Source organism: Somniosus microcephalus, chromosome 8, assembly GCF_052327205.1.
Source record: "Somniosus microcephalus isolate GS21.2 chromosome 8, FLI_Smic_1.0, whole genome shotgun sequence".
NCBI classification, from domain to species: Eukaryota; Metazoa; Chordata; class Chondrichthyes; order Squaliformes; family Somniosidae; genus Somniosus; species Somniosus microcephalus.
Genome location: NC_140994.1, coordinates 202,715,244 through 202,732,746, shown reverse-complemented (window position 1 = coordinate 202,732,746; position 17,503 = coordinate 202,715,244). Strand labels below are relative to the sequence as shown.

Sequence of the window (17,503 nt, the reverse complement as noted above, 5' to 3'; positions counted from 1 at the left end):
ACTGTAGCATTTGGGCTGAAATTCTGTATAGAGCGAGCCAGAATGTGCGGGACGTGCTCTCTTCCATCAGACAATTTGGAGCAGTTGTTAATATTCTGAAGATTTTTATTACTTGATATTTGAGGAACACGAGTCTCCACAAGTTCCTGAGTTGACGCTTCACTTGGGCTATGGTTAGTGAAATGATTATCATTGGGTAGGGTGTCCATTTGTTTCACAAGTTTTGCCATAGCTTGCAGGGTGTTTTTACCAATTCTCATGTTTCGATACCATAATGAGTAAGATGGATTGTACATGGGGTTTGGGGCAATATAGAAAGGAGAATCTGGATTTTGCATGTCAGGAGGGCGCTGGTCAGCATACATTTTGTAAGCCTCTATTGGATCTCGTTCTGGGTTAGAATTTGTATACATGCGTAACCTAAATGCACATACATCATGAACATTTTCCCCAGTTCCGGATCTTGCTTGCCTTTCACAATACTCAAGGTACTCCAACCCTGACGAATCTATACATAATTTGACGTCTCCCCATTTTAAATCATATTGTTCCTTGGGACTTAAAGCAAAGTATATGCTGATATTGAAAAAAAGCATGTGAATTAATGCAGCTGGGTCATGTAGACCAATGGCTCCACATTCATACAACTTATTTAATTCCTCCTCTGTTGGTGCTTCTGTACGATTTGGACGATTACCTTTGCCTTCTTCCTTAAGTTGTTTTTGCTTTGCCTTCAGAGCATCTTTTGTTTTTTTGAACTGGTTTCCAGTTCCTTGAAAGATGGAATGGCCATACTTGTGACGTCGCAACCACCGGTCAATACTACCCAAAATTCCTCGTAATGAACTAGGTTCAAATTCATCTCCATTCTTTTTACGCACAGAGACAATAAAATCTGCCAAGATGGTATCAAGTGTGTCGAGCTTTATTTCATATATTTGCCTGGTCTCTTCAATGGAACTGAGGTATGAATTCAGTAGTCTCACATCCACAAGTGTCTTCCTCAGTGTATTTTGATTTTCAGGCTCTGCAAGAGTTTGGTCTCTATCTTCTTCAGACACTGTCACATATGCACTTGTACCAGGTTGTTCAGGAGTCATTGTTCCCTTTTTCCCCCCACCCTTCAGGATAACTTTGCTTCTGTAGAATACTTTTGGCAGTGTATGAGGAAAAGTTTAAAATCACCTGGCACTAGCAGCAAGCAGCTGGCAGGTTAAATCCTCGAAACAGACGACATTTTACAGCAGTGACCCCCACGACGTCAATGAATGAAGGTTACCCGTCAGCTGACAGCTTTCAAACGCGCCGACCAATCGGCGTCCTCGCTCGCGCGACCTCTTTGAAACGGGCGAATGAGCGGACGTTATCGATCGCACGTTGGCCCTGACGTCAGTGGATGCAAATTTATGATCACGTGAGAATCACAGGGCGCAAAGATGGCGGCGGCTGGTGTGGGCCTGGGCTATCGGCAGGTGGGAGCAGAGGCAGGCGGGTTGGTTGAGGTTGGAGGGTTCCTGGGGCCGGTGGGACTCGAGTTGTTTTAAAATCCAATAAAAGTGTCGGCTCGGGCGGCGGCGGCGGCTCTGGCTGCAAGTCTAAGATTTTATTTCCAGTTGGGAGAATCCGTCTTGTATTTATCTGCGGCTATTTGACCGCTTCTGAATGACCATCTGCCCTGGTGACTCCGTCGGGTTTCTGGAGAAAGAAACTAAAGGAGGCCAGTGTACAGCGATAGCACATCGGTCTCTTGGGAATGAGCCCAGACTCTTAGCAGAAAATAAATATGGCCCGGCTAGGAAGACTGTCGGATATTTAAGGCATTGAACACAAAATTGAATGTGACTTGAAGACTTAGGTGTCCATAAGCACAAATCACTAAACGCTTGTGCACAGGTACAAAAAGTAATCAAAAAGGCTAATATAATACTGGCCTTATTCACAAAGTGGAAGAAGTTATTCTTCAGTTGTGCAGAGCCTTGGTCAGACTCTGTGTGATGTACTGCTTTTGCATACCACACTTCAGGACAAATGTACTGGCCTTGGAAGGGATACAGTGTAGATTCTCCAGAATTATACTAGGGCTTGAAGGGTTAAATCATGAGGACAAGTTGCATAAGCTTTGTTTGTATTCCTTTGAGTTTAGATGGTTGAGGAGTGATCTAATTGAGGTGTTTAAAAAAAGAACGGGATTCGATAGGGCAGATACAGAGAAATAAATGAGTTTAGGCAAGGTGTCAGCCTTGGCTTAGTGGTGCTACTCTCAACTGAGTCAGATGGTTGGGGGTTCAAGCTTTACTCCAGAAATTTGAGCACTTAATTCAGACTGACACCTGAGTGCGGCAATGAGGGACTACTGCACTGTTGGTGATGCTGTTTTTCAGATGAGGTGTTAAGCCAAGGCTCCATCTTCCCCCTCGACTGGACATAAAAGATCCCATGACACTATTTGAAGAAGAGCAGCAGAGTTCTGGTGTCCTGGCCAATATTTATCTCTGAACCAACATCACTAAAACAGATTATCTGGTCATTATCTTATTGCTGTTTCTGGGATCTTGCTGTGTGCAAATTGGTTGTCTTTACAATACAGTAATGACTACACTTCAGAAGTACTTATTTTGCTGTACTGAGGGACATCCCGAGGTCATGAAAGGTGTTCTATAACTGCAAGTCCAAAATTCTATAGACTCTGGAACAGTTCCCATGGATTGGAGGATAGCTAATGTAACCCCACTATTTAAAAAAGGTGATAGAGAGAAAACGAGGAATTATAAACCAGTAAGCCCGACATCGGTAGTGGGGAAAATGCTAGAGTCCATTATAAAAGATGTAATAGCAGAGCACTTGGAAAACAGTGACAGGATCAGACAAAGTCAACATGGATTTACAAAAGGTAAATCATGCTTGACTAATCTACTGGAATTTTTTGAGGATGTAACTGGTAGAATAGATAAGGGAGAACCAATGGATGTGGTGTATTCGGACTTTCAGAAGGCTTTCGATAAGGTCCCGCATAAGAGATTAGCGTGCAAAGTTAAAACACACGGGATTGGGAGTAAGATACTGTCTTGGATAGAGAACTGGTTGGCAGACAGGAAGCAAAGAGTTGGGTCTTTTTCCGAGTGGCAGGCAGTGACTAGTGGGGTACCGCAGGGATCGGTGCTAGGATCCCAGCTATTCACAATATATATAAATGATCTAGATGAGGGAACTAGATGTAATATCTCCAAGTTTGCAGACGACACAAAGCTGGGTGGGCATGTGTGCGTGGATGCAGAGAAACCAGTATGATTTGGACAGGTTGGGTGATTGGGCAGATGCAGTATAATGTGGATAAATGTGAGGTTATCCACTTTGGTGGCAAAAACAGGAAGACAGATTATTATCTGAACGGCAATAGATTGGGAGAAGGGGAAGTGCAACGAGACCTGGGTGTCCTTGTGCACCAGTCGCTGAAGGTAAGCATGCAGGTGCAGCAGGCGGTTAAGAAGGCAAATGGTATGTTTGCCTTCATAGCGAGAGGATTAGAGTACAGGAGCAAGGATGTCTTGCTGCAGTTGTACAGGGCCTTGGTGAGACCACACCTTGAGTATTGTGTGCAGTTTTGGTCACCTTATCTGAGGAAGGATGTTCTTGCCATGGCGAGAGTGCAGCGAAGATTCACCAGACTGATACATGGGATGGCAGGAATGACGTCTGAGGAGAGATTGAGTCGATTAGGCTTATATTTGCTAGAGTTTAGAAGATTGAGAGGGGATCTCATCGAAACCTATAAAATTCTGACAGGACTGGACAGACTAGATGCAGGAAGGATGTTCCCGATGGCGGGGGAGTCCAGAACCAGGGGTCACATTCTAAGGATAAGGGGTAAGCCATTTAGGACTAAGATGAGGAATTTCTTCACCCAGAGAGTGGTGAACCTATGGAATTCTCTACCACACAAGGCAGTTGAGGCCAATTCATTAAATATATTCAAGAAGGAGTTAGATATATTTCTTAAGGCTAAAGGGATCAAGGGATATGGGGAGAAAGCAGGGACAGGGTACTGAATTTGGATGATCAGCCATGACCTCATTAAATGGCGGAACATGCTCGAGGGGCCGAATGGCCTACTCCTGCTCCTACTATGTTTCTATGTAAGTTTTTTTTTCTTTTCATGGGTTCAGTTACAACTGAAGCATTATGTGCAGTTGTGGGTGTTTTATTATAAGCATATTAAAGCCATGGAAAAGGTACAGCAAAGATTCACTCATTATAAAAAGAATGAGAGATGAAGAAAGGTTCTGATTTTCTTTTCCCACTGGAACGAAGGTGGTTCAGGGGGATCCGTTAATTTACAAAATTATTGAAGGCTTTGCGTGTGTCATCGATGATGGTTGTTTCCACTGGCTGGCAAATCTGTGAAAAGGGGACATAGACTCAGTATTATCAGTAGAATAACAAGGGGACATAGACTCAGTGTTATCAGTAGAATAACAAGGGGACATAGACTCAGTATTATCAGTAGAATAACAAGGGGACATAGACTCAGTGTTAGCAGTAGAATAACAAGGGGACATAGACTCAGTATTAGCAGTAGAATAACAAGGGGACATATGTAGTGTCCGTGTGTTGATAGAGACACTGAAGACAGGAGTTGGTTCATAGGTGTTTACTAAGCAAAGTCTGGAGGGGTACTAACAGATATAACACAATATACAGGCTTATATAGCCCGAGTGGCCATTACCGGCATTACAGCACACATGGGGCTCTTAAAGGCACATACACTACAATTCCTCCCCTTTTAGCTAACCAGTACATCATATTTTAAGTAATTATTAATTACATATAAGAAAAATAATATACACATTGCTGTAGTCAGTCTCTCTGGAGGCTTCCTGACTCGGTCCGGATAAGTAGTTTCTGGTGGTGTAGTCGGTTCTTTTGGCAAGGCTGATTCGGCTTGAATGCCAGTGTCGGGTTCATCGGGTTCCAGTATCACCGGATCGGAGGTAGATAGGGGTATCTCTACTTCATCATTAGGCGTATAGAGTTGTGGTGTAGGTTGTCCCTTTTCGGATGACTCTATGATTTGGTCAGCATGGCGCCTTATGCTTTCTCCGATGTCCACGGTATACATCAGTGGTCCTAGTCGTGTGCAGATAGTTCCAGGCTGCCATTTCTCAGTACGGTAGTCCCGGGCCAAAACTTGTTGACCTATCTGGAAGGTTCTAGTTGGCCTTTCATTCATGCCTTGAAACTGCCGGTTCTCCACGTCCCTTCTGATGTTGGGCTTGACCAAATCCAGCCGGCATCTTAGGTTTCTATTGAAGAACATCATGGCGGGAGTTTGGTTGGTAACCATATGTGTTGCATTCCTGTATGCGAACAAGAAGTTATCCACCTTGTGCTGAAGTTTTATGTCTTCATTACCCATGGCCTTTATGGCCTTCTTGAAGGTCTGGACAAACCTTTCAGCCAATCCATTGGTGGCGGGATGGTATGGGGCGGACGTGTAGTGCTTAACCCCATTGTTTTTTAAGAACTTCCTGAATTCTTCGGACACAAATTGTGGTCCATTATCAGAACAGATCTGTTCCGGCAGCCCATTCCTGGCAAATATGGTTCTTAATACTGTGATGGTTTTTTCCGTGGTGGTGGAGGACATCTTTATTACCTCCGGCCACTTGGAGTGTGCATCAACCGCGATTAAGAACATTGAGTCCATTTGGACCAGCAAAGTCGATGCGTACCCTCTGCCAGGGAGATGAGGGCCACTCCCATGGATGTAGAGGAGCTTGTGGTGGAACGTTTTGGACCTTCTGGCATCCTAGGCAGCTCTTGGTCATTTCTTCGATGTCTCCATCGATACCTGGCCACCATACAAACGCCCTGGCTAGGTTCTTCATTTTCACTCCACCCAGATGCTCCTCGTGAAGCTCCTTTAGCACTTTATCCTGGAGTTTGGGTGGAATCACCACTCTGGATCCACACATCAAGGTTCCTCGGCATACTGACAGCTGTTCTCTTCTTTGCGAGAATGCTGGCAACAGTGGTTCGCCATGTGCTGGCCATCCCTTCACTGTTAAATCGTAGACCCGTGAGAGAGTCGGGTCATTTCTCGTCTCCCTTTCAATGGCAGAATTTGTTACTGGTAGACATTCCACTATGGTAGAGTGGAACATCTCCACTGGGTCTACTGTAGGTGCCTCTTCTACCGTTGGCAACGGTAGGCGTGATAAACCGTCAGCATTCCCATGCTGTTTTGATCCTTTGTATTCTATGTTGTATTGGTGTGCCCCTAGAAAAAGGGACCACCTCTGTAGCCTTTGCGCTGTCATAATGGGAACACCCTTTTTAGGGTTGAATATGGAGATGAGGGGTTGATGGTCAGTCAACAAGGTAAATTTTTGTCCGTGTAGGTAATGGTTGAATTTCTTCACTCCCCATACCAGGCTGAGTGCTTCCCTGTCGATTTGGGCGTAGTTACGCTCAGCTGAGTTCAATGAGCGTGACGCAAAAGCTATCGGCCGTTCTGAGCCATCAGGGAATTTATGCGATAATACTGCTCCTATGCCGTAAGGGGATGCATCGCATGCCAGTCTGATTGGCAGTGATGGGTTGTAATGAGCCAAAACTTCTTCGGATGTGATTAAGTCTTTGCATTTATGGAAGGCACGTTTACAGTCTTCGTTCCATTTCCAAATTACTCCTGTTTGTAGCAGTTCATTAAGAGGGTGTAGAAGAGTTGATAAGTTCGGTAAAAATTTATGATAGTAATTTATTAATCCCAGGAACGACCTTAATTGTGAAACATTTTCAGGTGCTGGGGCTTTTATGACCGCTTCAATTTTTTCAGGTGACTTATGCAACCCTTCCTTATTAATTATGTGGCCACAATATGATATTTGATTTCGGAAAAATTCGCACTTGGGGCGATTTGCTCGTAGGCCCCGTTCTCTCAGCCTAGTGAGCACCTGCTCCAAATTGGCAAGGTGCTCGTTGTCGTTTTCTCCTGTTACAAGGATGTCGTCCAGGTAGCATTGAGTACCCGGAATCCCTTGGAGGACTTGTTCCATAGCTCTTTGCCAGATAGCTGGAGCGGATGCTACTCCGAAAACTAGTCGATTGTACTGGTACATAGAAACATAGAAACATAGAGATAGGAACAGGAGTAGGCCATTCGGCCCTTCGAGCCTGCTCCGCCATTCAATGAGATCATGGCTGATCTTCGTCTGAGATCATAGCTGATCTTACCAGTTCAGTACCCCGTCCCCGCCTTTTCTCCGTAACCCTTAATCCCCTTAGCCTTCAGAAATATATCCAATTCTCTCTTGAAAATATTTATTGAATTAGCCTTCACAGCCCTCTGTGGCAGGGAATTCCACAGGCTCACCACTCTTTGAGTGAAGAAATTCTTCCTCATCTCTGTTTTAAATGATTTGCCCGCTATTTTTAGACTGTGGCCCCTGGTTCTGTGCTCCCCGGCCATTGGAAACATTCTCTCTGAATTCAGCCTGTCCAGGCCTGCCATAATTTTATATGTTTCGATGAGATCCCCTCTCAATCTTCTAAACTCCAGTGAGTACAAGCCCAAACTATTTAATCTCTCTTCGTAGGTCATTCCCGCCATTCCAGGTATCAGCCTGGTGAATCGCCGTTGCACTCTTTCCATGGCAAGAACATCCTTCCGCAGATGGGGCGACCAAAACTGTACACAATACTCCAGATGCGGTCTCACCAGCACCTTGTACAGCTGTAGTAAGGTATCCCTATTCCTATACTCGAACCCCCTTGATATGAAGGCCAACATACCATTTGCCTTCTTGATCGCCTGTTGCACCTGCATGCTCTCCTTCAGTGACTGGTGCACAAGAACACCCAGGTCCCTCTGCACTTCCCCATCTCCCAATCTATTGCCATTTAGATAATAATCTACCCTCCTGTTTTTACCCCCAAAGTGGATAACCTCGCATTTATCCACATTATAGTGCATCTGCCACGTATCTGCCCATTCCCCCAACCTGTCCAAATCGCACTGTAGCCTCCTGACATCCTCATCAGAGCCCACCCCTCCTCCTAGTTTAGTGTCGTCAGCGAATTTGGAAATATTGCATCCAATTCCCTGATCCAGATCATTTATATATATTGTGAACAGCTGGGGTCCCAGGACAGATCCCTGCAGCACCCCGCTGGTCACAGCCTGCCACTCCGAAAACGAGCCGTTTATTCCAACTCTCTGTTTTCTATCCGCCAGCCAGTTCTCTATCCACGTTAATACTTTGCCCCCAATCCCATGAGCCTTAATTTTGCATGATAATCTTTTGTGTGGAACCTTATCGAAGGCTTTCTGGAAGTCAAGGTACACCACATCCACTGGCTCTCCCCCATCTATTTTACCAGTTACTTCCTCAAAAAATTCCAGCAGATTAGTCAAACACGATTTACCCTTTGTAAATCCATGTTGACTCTGTCCGATCCTTTCCCCATTTGTCAAGTGCTCCGCTATTTTATCCTTAATAATGGACTCTAGCATTTTGCCCACAACCGATGTAAGGCTTACTGGTCTATAATTCCCTGCTTTCTCTCTACCCCCCTTTTTAAATATTGGGGTAACATTAGCTACCCTCCAATCCACGGGTACTGTTCCCGAGTCAATGGAGTTCCGGAAGATGATCCTTAGAGCATCTGCTATCTCCAGGGCCACCTCCTTAAGTACCCTAGGATGTAGTTTATCAGGCCCCGGGGATTTGTCGGCCTTCAGTCCCCTCAACTTACCCAACACCATATCCCTAGAGATACTAATTTCTGTCAGCTCCTCCCTCTCATTAGTCCCTATGTTTGCCGATATTCCTGGGAGGTTATTTGTGTCCTCCTTTGTGAATACAGAACCAAAGTATGAGTTTAATTGGTCTGCCATTTCCTTATTCTCCATTATATATTCTCCCGAATCGGACTGCAAGGGACCGACTTGGGATTTTACCAGTCTTTTCCTCCTGATATACCGATAAAAGCTTTTGCAGTCTGTCTTTATGTTTGCTGCAAGTTTACTTTCGTATTCTATTTTCCCCTTCCTGATTAATCCCTTTGTCCTCTTTTGCTGTATCCTGTACTGCCCCCAATCTTCCGGTCTGGTGCTTTTTTTTGCCAGTTGATATGCCCTTTTTTTTGATTTTATGCTGTCCCTAATTTCCCTCGTTATCCACGGTTGAGTCACCTTTTTAGGTTTATTTTTATGCCAAACCGGTATAAACATGTTCTGGAATTCTTCCATTCTATCTTTGAATGCTTGCCATTGTCTCTCCACTGTCAATCCCCCCAGAAACACCACCCAATCAATCTTACCCAATTCCCGTCTCATACCCTCGTAATTCCCTTTATTTAAGTTCTGGACCTTAGTCTCTGATTCAATTTCCTCACTCTCCATCTCGACTGAGAGCTCGATCATATTATGATCGCTCTGACCCAAGGGGCCTCGTACAAGACCTTTGTGTGTATTTATCGTGAGATATTTTTTAGAGGCCTCTTCAACCTCCATCTGTAGATACGCCTGTGCCAAGTCAATTTTGGTGAAACGTTTCCCTCCGGATAGTGAGGCGAAAATATCTTCTATCCTCGGAAGAGGATACTGTACCATGTGAAGGACCGGGTTTACCGTCACCTTGAAGTCTCCACAGATGTGAATTTTTCGCTGTTCCTCAGATTTATTATTATTCAATGCTTTCTTCATGACTGGAACGATGGGTGTTGTCCACTCGCTCCAATCTATTTTGGATAATACGCCTGCATTTTCCAAATTCTCCAGCTCTGCCTCGACTGCTGGACGAATTGCGTATGGCACTGGTCTTGCTTTAAAAAACTTGGGAATTGCTGCATCTTCCACTTTTATTGAGGCGGTGATGCCTTTCAAGGTTCCTAGTTTCTCTTGAAACACTTCTTTGGCGTTGGCCAAGATGTCTTTTAATCGTTCAGGTATGATGTCATCATTGGTTTTTTTCTTACCGGTCACCGTCAGTGCCTGAATGGAGTGCCAGTCTAAACGTATTTTCCTGATCCATTCACGTCCTAACAGCGGTGGGCCACCATCTTGTAGAATGTATAAATACAACTTTTGTATTTCCTTGCCGTTGTATACAACAGGCACCCTTATTTTTCCTTTGGGGTATACTTCCTGCCCCGTATATGTTTTTAAGATAATGGATGTGTCTTTTAAAGGTATATGCGGAAATAGCCTCTCGTAATCCCGTCGACTTATTACGGTCAGAGCTGATCCTGTATCTAGCTCCATTTTAACTGGGGACCCTGCTATCGTGAGGGTAACCCAAATGGTCTGGTAATCATCTTTGGCAAGTACATTATGTAATTTGAGACAGCTTAGTCTCTTGTTTTCGGAGTCGCTATCGCTCTTCTGGTCTTCGGAGCTACTGTCCGTCATCATTTGTACCTTTCTGTACTTTTCTTTATTGATTTTTTTCCTGTCTGTGGATTTATTTTGTCCAGATCGGCATACCCGTGCAATGTGTCCAATCTTTCCGCATTGCCTGCATGCTTTGTCCTTGAACCAGCAGTCCCTCTGGTTATGGGTGGATCTGCCACAGCGATAACATTTTTCAAAACCCTGTGTCATTTCATGGGTGCCGAAGTCCTGTGTCTTTTGTTGTATCTCTGCAGCTCCTCTTGCTGCTGCTTCGTATGATACAGCCATACTGAAAGCCTTGTCCAGTGTTAAATCTTTTTCAGAAAGCAGCCATTTTTGTGTTCCTTCACTTAAGAGACCGCAGACGAATTTGTCTCGAAGATAATCTGCTAGTCCTGCCCCGAATTGGCAGTGTTTTGATAGCTTTCTTAATTCGGTGAGGTAATCAGCGTTACTTTCATTCTTGTGTTGATTTCTCTTGAAGAATTTGAATCGTTCCGCTATCAGCAGCGGTGTTGGGTTTAAGTGCTCCTGCAGGGTATCAACAATTTCTTTAAAATCCTTGTCCTTTGGTTTGGCTGGAGTGATTAAATTTCGTAACAGCCCGTATGCCTTTGCGCCCATTAAATTCAGCAGTACTGAAGCTTTTTTTTCATCTTCTATTCCATTTGCAGTGCAATATACCTCTACTCTTTCCACATATGTGGTCTAATCCTCTATTTCGCTATCAAAAGCATCAATATTGCCAGACTTAGGCATCTTAGAAAAGATATGGCGCTTCCCGCGTTTTTCTTTCTTTTCTGCAGAAAAGATATGGCGCTTCCCGCGCTTTCCCGCCGCTGCTGCCGATGACAACGCTGTTTCCCGCGGTTTCCGTTCTTTTTTTATATATTTATTTACAGTTGGAGACTCGTTCCCGCCGGACTTTCTAGGTCTGAATGCCGACCTGTTTGCAGCGCCGGCCGTCTCCCGAGTGCTCCCTCCCCGTTTGTTATTGCTTGCCTCCGATTTCGCTGCTTGTCCAGCTGTGGAGCCAGCCGCTGGAGCCCCAGCCTGACGCCCAGGAAGGATTAGTGCAGTACCTGCCACCAGCTGGCGAAACCACAGCTTTTTTCACTTTCTTGAGTCTTCTGAACGCCCGAGGAATCGATGTCCTTGAGGTGCTGCCGAATTGCAGGTAAGTCCGTTTCCACTTGTCGCCACTGTAGTGTCCGTGTGTTGATAGAGACACTGAAGACAGGAGTTGGTTCATAGGTGTTTACTAAGCAAAGTCTGGAGGGGTACTAACGGATATAACACAATATACAGGCTTATATAGCCCGAGTGGCCATTACCGGCATTACAGCACACATGGGGCTCTTAAAGGCACATACACTACAACATAGACTCAGTATTAGCAGTAGAATAACAAGGGGACATAGACTCAGTATTAGCAGTAGAATAACAAGGGGACATAGACTCAGTGTTAGCAGTAGAATAACAAGGATGCAGTTAGAAGACTTTTTTTCTTACAGGGTTATTAGAACAGGGAATACTTTATCAGAAGTGGCTATTGAAGCAGAGACATTATTTTAAATTGAATAAATATTTTAAGAGAAAAATATACAAAGATATGGGGCAAGATAGGAAAATGGGATTAGATAAGTAACTCAAGTTAACGAACTAGCATCGGCACAGGCTTACAGAAATACGAAAAATGACAGACAGGAAAATACCTACTGGTTCATCCAGCCTGTTGCAATGACTAGTGCTTCACAATACATACATTTCCCACCCATCCGGGCCCATGCAGTCTCTTAGGAGAGGCTAGAAACCAGATGAAAAACCCAGACAATTAGCGGGAAAAAATCTGGAAAATTCTTCTCTGATCCCTTAGGCGATCCAAGAGACCACCCTGGCATTGATTAATGTTAAGAACACAGAAACAGGAGTAGGCCATTCAGCCCCTCGAGCCTCTTCCACCATTCAATGAGATCATGGCTGACCTGTATCTGCCTTGGGTCTATATCCTTTTATACCCATGTCTAGCAAAAATCTATGGATTTTAAGTTATTAATTGAGCTAGCCTATAATGCTTTTTGTGAGAGAAAGTTCCACATTTCTACCACCCTTTGGGTGAAGAAGTGTTTCCTAACTTCTTTCCTGAATGGCCTGGCTCTGATTTTAAGGTTATGTCCCCTTGTCCTAGACCCACCCATCAATGGTAAAAGTTTCTATCCACTCTATCAATTCCTTTCAAAATCCTAAAAACCTCAATCAAATCACTCCTTCACTTTCTATATTCCAGGGAATACAAGCCTAGTTTATGTAATCTCTCCTCACAATCTAACCATTTGGAGCCCGGGTAACATTCTGGTGAATCTGTGCTTCTTCCAAGGCCAATACATCCTTTATGAGGTGCGTTGCCCAGAACTGTATACACTACTCCAGATGTGATCTGACCAGGCCTTTGTATAGCTGACACAAATCTTCCTCCCCTTTATATTCTAGCCCTCCAGTTATAAAGGCTAACATTCCATTAGCCTTTCTAACTAGAGGGTACAGTAGCATAGTAGTTATGTTGCTAGACTAGTAATCCAGAGGCCTAGACTAATGATCGTGAGACGTGAGTTCACAATCCAACCACGGTCGCTGGGGAATTTAAATTCAGTTAATTAAATTAATCTGGAATAAAAATCTAGTGTCAGTGATGGTGACCGTGAAACTACTGGATTGTCATAAAAACCCATCTGGTTCACTAATGTCCTTTAGGGAAGGAAATCTGCCATCCTTACCTGGTCTGGCCTATATGTGACTCCAGACCCACAGCAGTGTGGTTGACTCTTAACTACCCTCTGAAATGGCCTAGCAAACCACTCAGTTGCACGAAACCACTATGCACTGTTAGAGTCACTTCATCACACGGACTGCAGCGGTTCAAGAAGGTGGTTCATCACCACTCTCTGAAGGGCAATTAGGGATGGGTAATAAATGCTGGACTTGCCAACGACACCCACATCCTGTGAATGAATAAAAAAAAGCCTTTTTGATTATTTTTTGTACTTGGATTACTACAATTTAGTGATCTGTGTACGTAAATCTTTTTGGACCTCCATTGTTCCTAGCTTTTCGCATTTATCCTTGGATCTATCCTTTTTTGTTCCAAAATGGATGACCTCACACTGCATTGAAATCCATCTGCCACAGTTCCGTCCACTCACTTTATCAATGTCTCTGTCATTTTACGCTCCCATCTACACTACTATGCCACCAATCTTTGTTTCATCGGCAAACTTGGATATATGACTCTCTATATTTATTAATGACTTAAATAGCATAATAGTGAATAGTTGAGGCCCCAGCACAGATCCTTGTGGGACACCACTAGTCATTTCCTTCCAATTCGTGTACAACATACACATTATCCCTACTCTCTGTCTTCTACTGCCTAACCAATCTCCTGACTAGGTGAATAATTTGCCTTCAATTCCATGAGCTTTAATTTTAGCTAACAGTGTCTTATGTGAACCCTATCAAATGCCTTTTGGAAGTCCATATAAACTACATCCATAGACATTCCCCTGTCTTGCTACTTTAGTTACTTCCTCATAAATTCAATTAGGTTCGTTAGACATGTTACATGTTAGACCTGTTACAAATCCACGTCTCTCTCAATCAGCTCAGATTTCTCTATTAAGGGCTCAGTCACTCTGTCCTTTATTATAGATTCTAATAACTTGCCCACAACAGATGTTAGACTAACAGATCTATAATTTCCTGGTTTCTCTCTCTTACCTTTCTTAATGTTACAAGGTATCTATCTCTTGTACGAGGTGATCGCCACCCCAGCCAGAAGTAGGTCCAGCTTTCGTTTGAAGGAATGAATCAGCAACCTGTTCCACAGACCCACTATTCTCTGAGAAAAGAAGACCTTCCTAACATCCAATGTATTTCTGCCCTTGCATAATTTATAAGAGTGACCCATTGATCCCTCCTAACCTATTCAGTTGAAACAATTGGTCTACGCACAGTCTAGTCCTTTTGTCATCTCATAAACGTCAATCAAATCACCCCATAGTCTACGCTTCTCTAAAGTATAGAGACTCAGCTCTATGAGCCTATCTGGGTAACTAAACTGGGAATTAATCTTGTGACCCTTTTCTGCACCCTTTCCAAAGCCTCACTATCACCCACCATGTGAGGAGACCAAAACTGAACATAGTATTCTAACTGAGGCCTAACCAAGGTCTTGCACAAGGACAAAATGGTGTGCTTTGTTTTATAGTGAAATTTTCTGTAAATATAGCTTAGCAACCTATTCACTTTAGCATAGTTTCATGGCATTGATCATGACCATTGGCGATCGATACACCAAAATGCCTTAATGGGCTTAATTTTTTCCTGTGCAGCAATTCATTGATAGTGTTGTGTAAAATTTGAAGGGGTGATTGCGTGGTAATGTCACAAAATGGCATGAAATGAGTGAAAATAAGGAATAATAATTAAAAATGCTAATTAAAATATAACACCCATTAGGAAAAAGTAACCACTTTTGTCCTGACAATGTAGAAACCACAGTTTAGCGCTGACAAAAACCTTTGAATAAATTTACTGGTATATAAGCTTGAGTTATCTTGATGTAGTGCGCTAACATGGGGTGTTAAGAGTAACTTTGCGCAGTAGCATTGCAGCGGGCAATGTAAATTTCATCCCTCATGCTGCTAATTTGGTAATCTAAATGGTGCTCTGATAAAGGAAAATGAAAAGGAGAGTCATTTAAAGCTGCTGCCATGCACCTTCTAGTGGCTGCCTGGGATTGGTATTTGCAAAGACCTAACAGAAATTTTGGATTTGATACTCCCAGGAAAATTACAAACAAATAATCTTTTGTATGTGGACTAGCTATTTGTGTGTATGTGCTGACCTTAACTTTCACATTGTTACTATTATGATTTTAAAAATTCTGTTAGGGATACAAAATTAAAATTCATTAGCCCGGATTTTGTGGTCAGCGGCAAAGGAACAGCGCTTGCAATTCATTATGCTTACAGCTGCCCACAGACTTTTAGTGGGCTTTTGAGTGGCAACGAACGATTGCAATTGATTCTTTCTCAGCGCGGCGTCCTCTACAGGGAATCGGTGGCGTGTGTGAGCTGGGCAAACAACAGCGTTTCTCCTCAACCAATCAGATTGAAGAATCCTCACTGAGACATGCAAGAAGTATAAATTACAATATTTAATTCAATGTAAAATCATGTACAGAAAGTAAAATAAAGAGAGGGAAAGAAAGATGGCATTAAGAGAGAGAGATAAAAGAGATAGAAAGAAAAAGCAAAAAAAAAAATTATTCTTTAAAGTCTCCAATAATAATTACATTCTGAAGGAATGAGACTCCACACTTGTAAAATTAAATTTTCAGGGCCAGAGAGGTTCTTTGGCAGTAATTAAGACGTATGCCATTAAAATTTCACTTATACCTGAATGCACCAACTTTTAACTTTTTCTGGCGTGTTTAATGGATAACTACTGGGTAAGTACCAGAACTTCACGCCCTTCATGTATTTCAATGCCAAGTCTCTCACTTAAGAGTACTGCGTACAGTTCTAGTTGCCATATTATAAAAAGGATATAGAGGCACTGGAGAGGATGCAGAGAAGACAAGAATAATACCAGGAATGCGAGGGTATACATATCAGGAAAGGATGAACAGGCTGGGTTTCTTTTCCCTTGAAAAAAGGCTGAGGGGTGACCTAATAGAGGTCTTTAAAATTATGAAAGGCCTTGATACAGAGAGAATGTTTCCACTTGTGTGGAAGAGCATAACTAGAGGCCATCAATGTAAGATAGTCACCAAGAAATCCAATAGGGAATTCAGAAGAAACTTCTTTACCCAAAGAGTTTCTGCCGAATGTAATTAGAACTGAGGCCCGCAATAAAGGAGTCTCGGATCAGCTCCTCCGTGTACACGATGGCAGACACGGCCTTACAGTTACAGTCTCTGCCCAGTACTTTTAGGCTTAGCACTAAGGTCTAAAGGCCTCCCTACCTCCCGCTGGCAAGAGGTCCTCCCAGACGTACTCCACTCGATAAGGTCGCTACTGTGTACTGCTACTAACGCCACTCCTCACGGGAAGATGTTTGTTTTTCCCCGCAAATCAACCTCAGGAGTGTCCCTACCCTCGTGGCTCTCCAAGTGCTGTGCTATTACATCTTTTATAATGACTCTATGCTAATTGATGAAAAAAAATTAGATAACATCAATAGCAATGTGGCATAATACTGATTTATGTTACTTGTGTCTGTGGTGCTTTTGATTTATGGATCTTTGCATTCATGAAATAAACCCAGTATTTATAAATCACTAATATTGTAATATGCATATTTCTGATACAAGCTTTTAATTATGTTAACATTGTTTCAAAGCCTAAGATAACATATATTCTCCTCTGGTGAATAGTTTACTATTTAATCCTCAACAAATCAATATTGTTGTAGGTGCAATATTTTATTACAAGCAGCAATTAGAAATACACATTCAATTATAGCTGTGATTTTTAAATCATAGATGTGGAACATTTCAACAATTATAATGAACAGGACTGTGCGCAAACATACCAAATCTGTGTTAAGGTTCTGTATATGCTCATTTTTATCCTGTGCCACATATTTAACGACCCAGTTCATAAAGCTTCCTTGAGACCAGGGTACTCACAGGTGGAAAACTGCTCCAGCAGGGGGCCTCAATATCACACCATTTATTATGATTCTTATTTTTAATGAGGGTATCCTGGGATCCTCTCTGAGGAAAGCACATTCACCCTGTGGCAAATACTGCAGGAAGGAAGGTGAGAGGGACATTGTGAACATTTAAGAACATTCAGAAGTGTATTAAAAGGATGGTTAGAGGGGGGAAATTAATCTTGAAATTAGCATCGTTTCAGATGCTGAACACAACAAATTCTTAGTGCATAAGAGTAAGAAGGCAGTCAGGAAAGTGGTGATAGTGCGAAAAGATGCTAACAGCTGAAGTGAACGAGAATATAAAATAATATATTACTATCTCCAAGTATTCACTGGAGACAACACTAGGAACATGTTCTGCATAATCATAAATAATCTAAGTATGATCA

The 17,503-nt window shown here is 42.9% G+C and overlaps 1 protein-coding gene across 2 annotated transcripts in view; it reads left to right on the top strand.

The window, feature by feature from the left end:
• Positions 1 to 1,450: 1,450 nt before the first annotated feature.
• Positions 1,451 to 17,503, top strand: part of cnot8 (CCR4-NOT transcription complex, subunit 8) — a 36,180-nt gene continuing 20,127 nt past the window's right edge. For both annotated transcript variants that reach the window (XM_085995603.1, XM_085995607.1), the window contains exon 1: positions 1,451 to 1,472. The gene's annotated coding sequence lies outside the window, so the exon portion shown is untranslated. The remainder of the gene's footprint in view (positions 1,473 to 17,503) is intronic.